The sequence below is a fragment of the Glycine soja genome, chromosome 4 (genome assembly GCF_004193775.1).
Source record: "Glycine soja cultivar W05 chromosome 4, ASM419377v2, whole genome shotgun sequence".
Classification (NCBI taxonomy): domain Eukaryota; kingdom Viridiplantae; phylum Streptophyta; class Magnoliopsida; order Fabales; family Fabaceae; genus Glycine; species Glycine soja.
This window is the reverse complement of record NC_041005.1, coordinates 12,201,258-12,211,354: the sequence shown is the minus strand read 5'-3', so window position 1 is coordinate 12,211,354 and position 10,097 is coordinate 12,201,258. Positions and strand designations below refer to the sequence as shown.

The 10,097-nt window shown below is 33.5% G+C and overlaps 1 non-coding gene across 1 annotated transcript; it reads right to left on the bottom strand.

Moving 5' to 3' along the window:
* Nucleotides 1–5,924: 5,924 nt before the first annotated feature.
* LOC114410970 lies at nucleotides 5,925–6,031 on the bottom strand. Its single transcript, XR_003666360.1, has one exon. It is a non-coding gene; the product is annotated as a small nucleolar RNA R71 (small nucleolar RNA).
* Between the last annotated feature and the right edge of the window lie 4,066 nt (nucleotides 6,032–10,097).

The window sequence follows — 10,097 nt, the reverse complement described above, 5'->3', positions numbered from 1 at the left end:
ATGCACATAGTGTGACTATATGATGTGACAATGGGGTGTAACAAGCAAATGCTCACCTCCCCCTCTAAAATTTAATTGGATTGGGTTTCTCCGAATTCAATTAAATTTATTTTCCAACACACACATCAAATATTCACTTAATTCATGTGAAATTACAAAACTAACCCTAATGCATAAACTGGTCTAGATGCCCTAAAATACAAGGGCTGAAAAATCCTACATTTTTAGGGTACCCTGCCTACATTATGGAGCCCTAAATACAAGGCCCAAAAATAATGAAATCCTAATCTAATATATACAAAGATAAGTGGACCCAACCTTGGCCCATGGGCTCAGAAATCTGTCCTGAGGTTCGTAAGAACCCTAGGGCCTTCTTCAACAGCTCTAATCCAATTCTCTTAGAGTCTCTTGCTCATGGCTTTAGTGGTTGGTCCCTTCCTAGGGAGGATTGCATCAATATTTCCCTCAATAATCTCATTACTCCCTCACAATTCCCGTGAAAAATTCCTCACAAAATAGATGACTTATAATGAATAATTCCTTCGCTAATTTGCGATGACTCTTCCTTGCTAATTTGTCACAACTCTGCTACAATTGTTCCTTCGCAAGTCCCTCACTTTTCCATCACAAATTCGTTCGTCACAAAATTATGGCTATTCACTCGTTGTTCCATACGAATATTCCTTCATTATTCCCTCACAAGTATTCTTCACTATTCCTTACAAATATTCCCTTCCACTTTTCTCCTTATTCCATCACAATTTTTCCAGAGTTTGCCATTTCCTTTTTTTTTTTGCTATTTAATCTCTTTCTTTTCCTTTACAAATTTTATTTTATTTTATTTTATTTTATTTTATTCTTTTTAAAATATTTATTGTCCCGTGTTTTGATTAATGCAATGAAAAATGAATTTTAAAAAGTAATATGATTTAAGATAACTTAAATTATAAATTTTAAAATCATTGAAGATAACATGATTCAAAGTAACAATTAGAAAATGCTTTAAATATTTCCTACAAATCAAACTCTTACTTACCAAGTTTTCTTTCAAGATAACTAAATAATAAAACATTGTCAACAAGTCTCATCTATTGTTGAGTCTTACAACATAAATTAAAAAAGAAATTTAAGCATCAAACTAAAATGCAACATTATCATTTATTTTTGTTTGGTGGTGGTGTTGGATTCATGAAGGCAAGAAATATGTCTTTTCGAAAGAACATCATTTGCGCTTGCATCTATAACTACAATGATGGCTACAATGACTATGTCTATATCTTCAATTGTATTTGCATCTGCTTTACATTTGAGACATTTGTGCAGCTATTGCATTGATGTCTTTTGTGGAATGAGTAGAATTTGTGGAAGATGGACCTACAACTGTTGAAGATGAACCCTATGGAGAACCTCTAATAAGCTCCAAGTTGTGACCCATGTCGTGGACTCTACCCTTTTTGTTTTCACCGACTATTTTTAACCAAATGTACATCAAAGTTGATTGTACGATGTTTTGATTTATCTTCTCCATATTTCTCTGTTACAACATTCTCATATGATTCCTACAACATTAATAAAATTAACAAATTAAAGCAAAAACAAATAAAGTCTAACCTTCATATAATTTAAAAAGAAAATTGCGAGTAAAATGAATGATTCCTAACCAATTCTTCATGTTAAGTTTGCATTCTATTCTTTCACCATCAATACACACTACATATATACACTGCACAATACTCAAGCAGACCGCAAAACATGTGCTTTATCTTGGCATAAGGGAGCATGTTCCTTAGATGTTTCTCCTGCACACAACCACTTTCATGTAAACCATTAAAGCCCTAGCACATAAGGTGAGGCCACATTACCTCTAGCTCTAGGCTCACACTCTAGAGGAAGTTCACAAAATTTATTCCTCCTCTTGATCTCTACCAACCACTATTCTTATATCACTTTCCACTAATAGAACAAAACTCTCGTGTGTATTAAAAAACCAAAAAACCAAAGTGATATCTAATATAGAAAACATAATATAAATTTGTATATTAAAGCAATAGCTATATTCAGTAACACAAAGTGACAAAATTAATAACTATATTCAGTTAAAGCTTTCAAGAAAAGACAGAGTAAGGGATTCAATATTAATATTTGTAGTCAAATTATCAATTAGAGTTGTAATATTTTATCTAAAATTTGCCAAAACTATTTGAGAAAAATAATATAGTAAAGATCACAAATTCTAGCCTTTCCCAAATGTTTTAACTCAAGAATGGTTTTCTATTTCAATTAGGCTTTGAGGTTTTTTTTTATTCTAATCACATTTAAGGTTGTGCAAAAGTTACAAAAAGTCTCATATATTTCGAGCCATTCAATATCTCAATTTCCATTAGTTCTATTTACTCCAATAACAAGACCAATCAATGTTAAAATTTTGAACTATCATAACTTAATATTTGTTATCTTGATTAATGAACTTCACAACAAATGCTTCCCATCCTTACTATTACAATATGTAGTAAATCCATGTACCAATTCTAACATTGGTTCTAGTTCTTAAGTAATAATAGTTGTTTTGTTATAATGAAATCTGGTACAAGTTCTGACACTAGTACCTTGATCAAAGATTAATCATTAACAACATCAACAATTCTAATTGTTTCCTTTTCTAATTTCTATTTTGTGGAGTTGTGTAGTCCTTGGTGAGTTTTAACTTTTACTATCTTTTGGAAGCACACCAATGAGGTTATGTCTAAATGAAGGGACTGGTCCCTTATAACATAATGAACCACAATTCAAATTCCAACTAAGGGAGGTGTTCACATTTAATGATGCAATATCTCAAATACACTACTAGAAAATAAAGTTTTTACATCGGTTATTTAAGACTTTCAACATTGGTAAAATAACCGATGTTGAAAGTAATATCGTTAACATTGGTTTTTCAAAACCAATGTTAACTAATAAATACAACATCGATTATTTAAATAGCCGATGTTATATGATAAGAATTTTGAAAAAAGAAAGTTATAAATTTACATACCAACATCGGTTTTTTAAAAAATCGATGTTGATATGTAAATTTATAATGAGCATCTTCAGCTGCATTATATGTTTGTTGTTGTAACTCTAACAACATAACAATTAAGTTATTACTTACAAAGATGGATCAATTTGTTACAGTATAATGCATTCAATTTAAAGAGTCATTAGACTTGTAGCTAAGCCTTAACATTTAAAACTAAAGCATAAAAATAAAAGAATATAAGCTTGAAGGGCAATCATAGATCTCATTATTCAAACCACTAAGGTTGGCCAAAAAGTGGGAGTTAGAGTAGTTTGCATGGAATCTTAAGTACAAGCCCCATTACCACCATTATACACCCAAAAAAAAAAATCTCATATGCATGTAGATAGTCAAATAAACTAGCATTATATCCAACATGACAGTGACCTTACAAACACATTCATACCAAAATTTTAGTGAACTTACAGTCTCTCTTTCTCTTGTTCCTTCTGGTGGCATAATATCTTGTATCCATTCAACCTCTGCAACACGATACCTATCATGTGTCATTATTTTCTCCAATTTCTTAACCCTTTTTGTCACCATTTTAATTACTAATTAGTCTTAATTGTCAAATTAATTATGCAGCTTTATCATTTGGGCCTACTTGACTAATTTTGTGTTTTTAATTTAATTTTAGGATAATTATAAGCAATTGGGCTTGAATCCAAAATTGGGCTTGGGCTTGGACTTGAAGAGAGAAGACAATTTTATTTTATCAAATCTTATCTTATCTTGATTTTATTTCATCTAGATTTTATTTCATCCAGATTTTATTCCATCCAATCTTATCTTATCTTGTCCAGATTTTATTCCATCCAATCTTATCTTATCTTGTCCAGATTTTATTTTGTTTATAGGCTTGGACTTGAAACAGATTTGTAAGCTTTGGGGCTGAGGACCTATATAACAACACCAAGGTTTTAGTTTAGGGAGTTTTTTTGGGAGAGGAGAGTAATTCTAGGATTTTAGAATTCCAGTTTTTACTGTTCATGCGCACTGTTCACCTAGAATAAAATTTGTTTTCTGCAATTTCGTTTCTGCTTCAATCTACAATTTCGTTTTCTGCTAATTAATGGAAGGCTAAGTCTCCAACATTGTTTTCTCTTGAGGATCAAGCACAGTTCTCTTTGAGGTTTTGTTATTACTATTGAATACTGATCAGTTTTTCCTCTTCACCAATTACTCTGTATTTGTTGCTATTAATCCATGCATGTTTAGTGCTTGATTAATTGTCTCTGCGCTTAATTTACGTTCCTTAATGATCAGTTTCGTTCATGATTAATTGGTGCATGTGTTGCTTAACCACATAATGACAACCTTATGTTAATTTTCACTTAGTAATTTAATTTAAGGTTGGATTAAGTGGTTGAACTGGTTAGGGATAAATCCTCGTAACCTAGGATAAGAGACTTGCTTATGAATCAAGGGGAAACAACATGTTTTAATTATGTTATTTTCTAATTAAAATTTGCTTGATGTTTAAATTACAAAAACAAACAACCCCCCCAATTCGTTACTCTTTTATCACTATCTATTATGAATGTTGGTTGACCATTGCTCGTTGGGAGACGACCTAGGATCACTTCCTAGATACTGCATTTTTAATGTTTATTTGATTCGGGTACGGCCTCGATCAAATTTGGCGTCGTTGTCGGGGAGCAGTGGGCCAAAGGTTCATAATAGTGTTTAGTTGTTTTGTTTTGTGTAGCATTCTGTTTTGCATTTCAGTTGTGTTCCCTGTTTACGACTGTTTTAGTGACTTTCAGTTTTGTGTTTTGCTGTGAATAGTGATTAGTCACTGAACTAGCGACTGATTTTGCAATTTAATTGGCGATTTTTGTTTTGATAGTTAGAGTTGTTATTTTTGGCTGATTTTTTGTGTGGTAGTTTCTTTTGGTCCATATTTTGTGTGAAAAATACCAAAAACACTTGGTGTGGCTGAATTTGAGAGAGACAAAAATTTTGGGGACTTGTTTTTAGCAAAACTTAAAACGGCCATAACTTTTGCTCCGGTTATCAGAATGACTATTATTATATATGCATTTGGGGTAGAAGAAATCAACCGTTTACTAAGTTTTTTTATTTTTTTTTTAGTATTATTGTCTTATTTTTCTAAACTTTCCTTAGGCAGTTTTCATAGTTAGACTTTGAATTTTTGTTTTTGTGCTATCTTTTCATGATTTTAGGGTGTTGCTCACAAAATTTCAGCTCATTTGGATATCGTTTGAGTATAGCTGTAGTTTTACCCCCTTGTTAGGTGCTTGTTGAGAGATACATGATTTGCTACATATAGTGCATGACTAGGGGCATTCTAGGTGATTTACATTCCTTTGATCCTAAAATAGATAGAACCTTTCATAGATTAGTTAGGCATAGTATGCATCTTGGTCATTCTGTGCATTTTGAGCATTCTGAGTATTCTGTTGTTGGTGATTCTGAATATTCTGATTTTGAGAATTCAACTACTAATTTTCATACTGAGAACATGGCTCAACCCCCACCTCGTGAGAGGACTCTTGGGGAAATGGTTGTACCTGATTTCACTTATGAAAGCTTGTGCATTCAATATCCTGATGATGGTGTTCCATATGTTCTCAAGACAGGACTAATACATTTGCTACACAAGTTTCAAGGTCTTGCAGGTGAAGATCCTCATAAGCATCTTAAGGAGTTCCATATTGTTTGTTCCACCATGAAGCCCCCTGATGTCCAGGAAGATCATATCTTTCTAAAGGCTTTTCCTCATTCTTTGGAGGGAGTGGCAAAAGATTGGTTGTACTACCTTGCTCCTAGGTCCATTTTCAGCTGGGATGACCTTAAGAGGGTGTTCTTGGAGAAATTCTTCCCTGCATCTAGGGCCACTGCCATCAGAAAAGACATTTAAGGCATCAGACAACTTAGTGGAGAAAGCTTGTATGAGTACTGGGAAAGATTCAAGAAATTGTGTGCAAGCTGTCCTCACCACCAGATTTTTGAGCAACTCCTTCTGCAATATTTCTATGAGGGACTTAGCAACATGGAGAGGAGCATGATTGATGCTGCCAGTGGTGGAGCCCTTGGTGATATGACTCATGCTGAGGCTAGGAATTTGATTGAGAAGATGGCTTCCAACTCCTAACAATTCAGTGCAAGAAATGATGCTATTGTCCTTAGAGGAGTCCATGAGGTTGCCACGGAATCATCTTCATCTGCTAAAAATAAAAAGCTTGAGGGAAAACTTGATGCCTTGGTCAACCTAGTAACTCAGCTTGCCATGAATAAGAAATCTGCACCTGTTGCAAGAGTCTGTGGTCTATGTTCTTCTGCTGATCACCATACAGATCTCTATCCTTCTTTGCAGCAATCTGGAGTCTGTAACATCCCATTTTTTTTCATAAATAAATTTAAGAATTTTTTAGTAAAAATAATAAAAATAAATAAATAGAGTAAATAATAGGTCTTAAATGCCCCTAGCTATAAATAGCAACATGGTAGGTTTTTCAGACGGACTCCTCAGCCTCTTCTGCCTCTCATTTTCGTTTTTCCCCTTTTCCTCTCAAAACCCTTTCTTTTTCCCGCAGCCCACAAAACCTGTCTCAGAAAAACAATGATCTCGGACTCATTCACCGTTGGATCGTCGTGAAATTTGAGCACCACGTTCGCAACCCAATTTCAAACATTCGCACCGTTGGGAATTGCAAAATCATGTCTGAGCTTAGAGGAAAACCCTTCGCATTGTAGCTTTTTATTTTCCCGCAGAAACCCAAAACTGTCTCGGTAAAACTAAGATCCCGGTTTCGTTAACCGTTGGATTTTCATGAAATTTGGATATGTTGCTCGAAATTCAATTTGGCACACTCTCACCGTTGTGATTTGCGAGATAATATTCGTGGTGGGAGAAAAAGGAATCGCATGAAGACAGTACAAGTGCAGGCTTCAATCTCTTCTTCGTCTCTCTGACGTTCGAGAATTCTATCGGAGCAGTCGGAGGAAAAACTTGAGGAATCTTAGGGAACCGTTAGAGATGATGCTATCGCTGGCTGAAGACATGTGAGCCCGCTTAGAGGTAAGGGATGAGTTATTCATAATTGGGAATTAGTGAGAACATGTGTAGGGATCCTTAGAGATATCAATTGGAATGAGTTTTGGGGTGTTTTTGCAATTTTCATTTTATCCTTATAATTATTACAGTGAATTATATATGTTTGACAGACCAATTCTTGTGGAATTGATATGCTATTGTGTTGAGCGTGAATCCTATAAATCGAGTACTTTTTCTAATTAATATGAATTGATGAAATAAAGGAGAAATTTAGAGAGAGATATTAATTTTGTATTTTCTCTTTTTCTTGTTGTTTAGGTTTTTATATATAATTTAAAAAGTTAATATCATAATTAAAATTGACCAAAGTGTTCATATAATTATTTAGAATTTGTGCATTGAAAGCTTACTTTGTAATTTGTGATTCAATATGATGTATGCTAGCTTATATATATATATATATATATATATATATATATATATATATATATATATATATAAAGGTTGTTATTTATATTAATAATTTATGTAAATAATATTGTAGAGTGTTATAGTATGATTCCAAAAATTATTAAGTGTTGGAGTCTGAGAATATTATGGTTAAATTTGATGAACATGTGTATGTTGTACCTTATGAATATCATTAGGAATGTTATGAGATGGTTGATGTGATGTTATGAGATGTTAAAGTTTGGACATGATATTCGATTGTAAATAAGTGAATGTGTTTAACACTTGATGTTACATTAATTATATCGTGAGCTATGAATTATATAATAACCCGATCAGTGTTTATGCGCAGTGTTAAAGAGAAAGTGTAGGTTCCTAGTTAGGAACCAGTGTTAAATTGTAGCGCAATTGTGTTAAACATGTTTGAAACATGAGTGTGAGGTCGTGGTATTGTATAATTCATAAGCAGTGCTTATAAATGAAATATGTGATTAATTGTGGAATAATATGTTGCCTTGAGATTATAATATTGTTATTGAGATTGAGTAAAAGTGTAAAGTAGAACAGGTGTTGAATTGTGAGATACGTGAAAACATGTGATGGTGGATTGTGACATTATGAGATGTGAAATTGTGAATGAGTTTTGGTTGTGAATAAATGTGTGATTAATTCTTGATGTAACATTATTTGTGTTGTAAGCTGTGAATTGTACAATAACCCGACCAGTGTTATCTTGAGAAAAGTGTAAATGTGCAGTGTTAAAGAGAAAGTGTAGGTTTCCTATTTAGGAACCAGTGTTAAAGAGAAAGTGTAGGTTCTTGTTTAGGAACCAGTGTTAAATTGTAGCGCAATATGTTGTACGTGTTTAAGACACGAGTGTGAGGTCGTGGGTATTGTATAATTCACTAGCAGTGTCTGTGTGCTAAAATGATTTTAGGGGTTGGACCTGAATCAAGAGGGAGAGGCCCTGACGGACTCTAGGCCTTGGGGGTCACCGGGTTTGAGTGCTCCTTTAAGCCTATGTTGATCCCCTATGGTTGGAGCATTCTCGCAAAACATCGTGACCCTGACTGGTCTCCCTATGATCTTACTTAGTGAGAGTGACCTGACAAACCCATTGTGTGGTGTGTCTTGTTATGTACTCCTAAGCGCCCCAGGGTGGTTTTTCACTGACATGGTACCACATTGCATATAGGCTTGAGTCTTAGCATAACTGTCTCATGCGCTTGCTAATTGTTTATTATGAAATTGAGGTGTTATTATGTCTTGATCAGAGCGTGTGATTCCTGTGTAATGTGATTGATGATTGAAAAGTGTGATTGATTGATGAAAAGTGAATTTTGAATGACAAAGTGGTGGAATTACGTGAATTACGTGTAAGTAAGTTTTATTTGGTTTATATGATATGTATATCTAGTTGTCTTGTTTCTCTATTAGTTAGGAATGTGATAACTCACTCCCGGTTTATTGTTTGTGTTTGGATCCTGTGATGATCTTGAACTCTGTGTTCGGGGGAGCAGATGACTAGGTGAACTGCTTTAAGGAATATTGTGCTGAAGGACGTCGAGACACAACGCTATGATAGGATGTGACATTGGGATGTAGGGTTTTATATTAATTGTATGAAGTCTCAGACGGCCTTGTTCGAGCCGATGACTTTATTATTTATTCGGACAAGTTTGAATATGATGTAGAAGAAAGGGATTGTGAACCTTTTATCCCTTTGAAAGGCTTGTATTTAAAAATGTTTTAAAAAAAATACTTTTAATTAATATTTGAATTTTTATTCCTTTGTTAGTATATATGTGAGGGGTAGAGGGTGTCACAGAGTCAATGAGCAACCTGAAGTTTATGCTGCAAACATTTATGTAGAAGCAAGCTTCATGATGATGAATCAAGTTGATTCAAGAAGTTTTGATGATGACAAAGATGATGACAAAAAGCCCAAAGAATGATTTCAAGATTAAGTTCAAGATCAAGATTAATTTCAAGTTTCATCAAGAAGATTCAAGATTCAAGAATAATCAAGATCAAGATTCAAGACTCAACGATTCAAGAATCAAGAGAAGACTTAATCAAGATAAGTATTAAAAAGTTTTTCAAAACATTGAGTAGCACAAGAAGTTTTTCCCAAAATCATTACCAAAGAGTTTTACTCTCTGGTAATCGATTACCAGATTGTAGTAATCGATTACCAATGTTTTAAAATGTTAAGATTTTCAAAATTCAAAATGAAGAGTCACATCTGTTGATGTGTAATCGATTACACCTTTATGGTAATCGATTACCAGTGACTGTTTTTGAAAAATTCATTTCCAAAAGTCACAATTCTTCAAGTAACTTGTTTCCGAAGATTCTTTCAAAAGTCACAACTTTTCTAAGTGACTAGTTTTAAAAGAAATTGCCAAGAGTCACAAACTTTGACTTGAGTCATCAAAATATTATAAATATGTGACCATGACATGAATTAAATTGATCCATCATCTCTTTCAATCATTCTATCTTTCAATCTATCTTTCAACATCTTCTTTCATTTCTTTCAGAACTTTCTGGTTTCATCTTCTC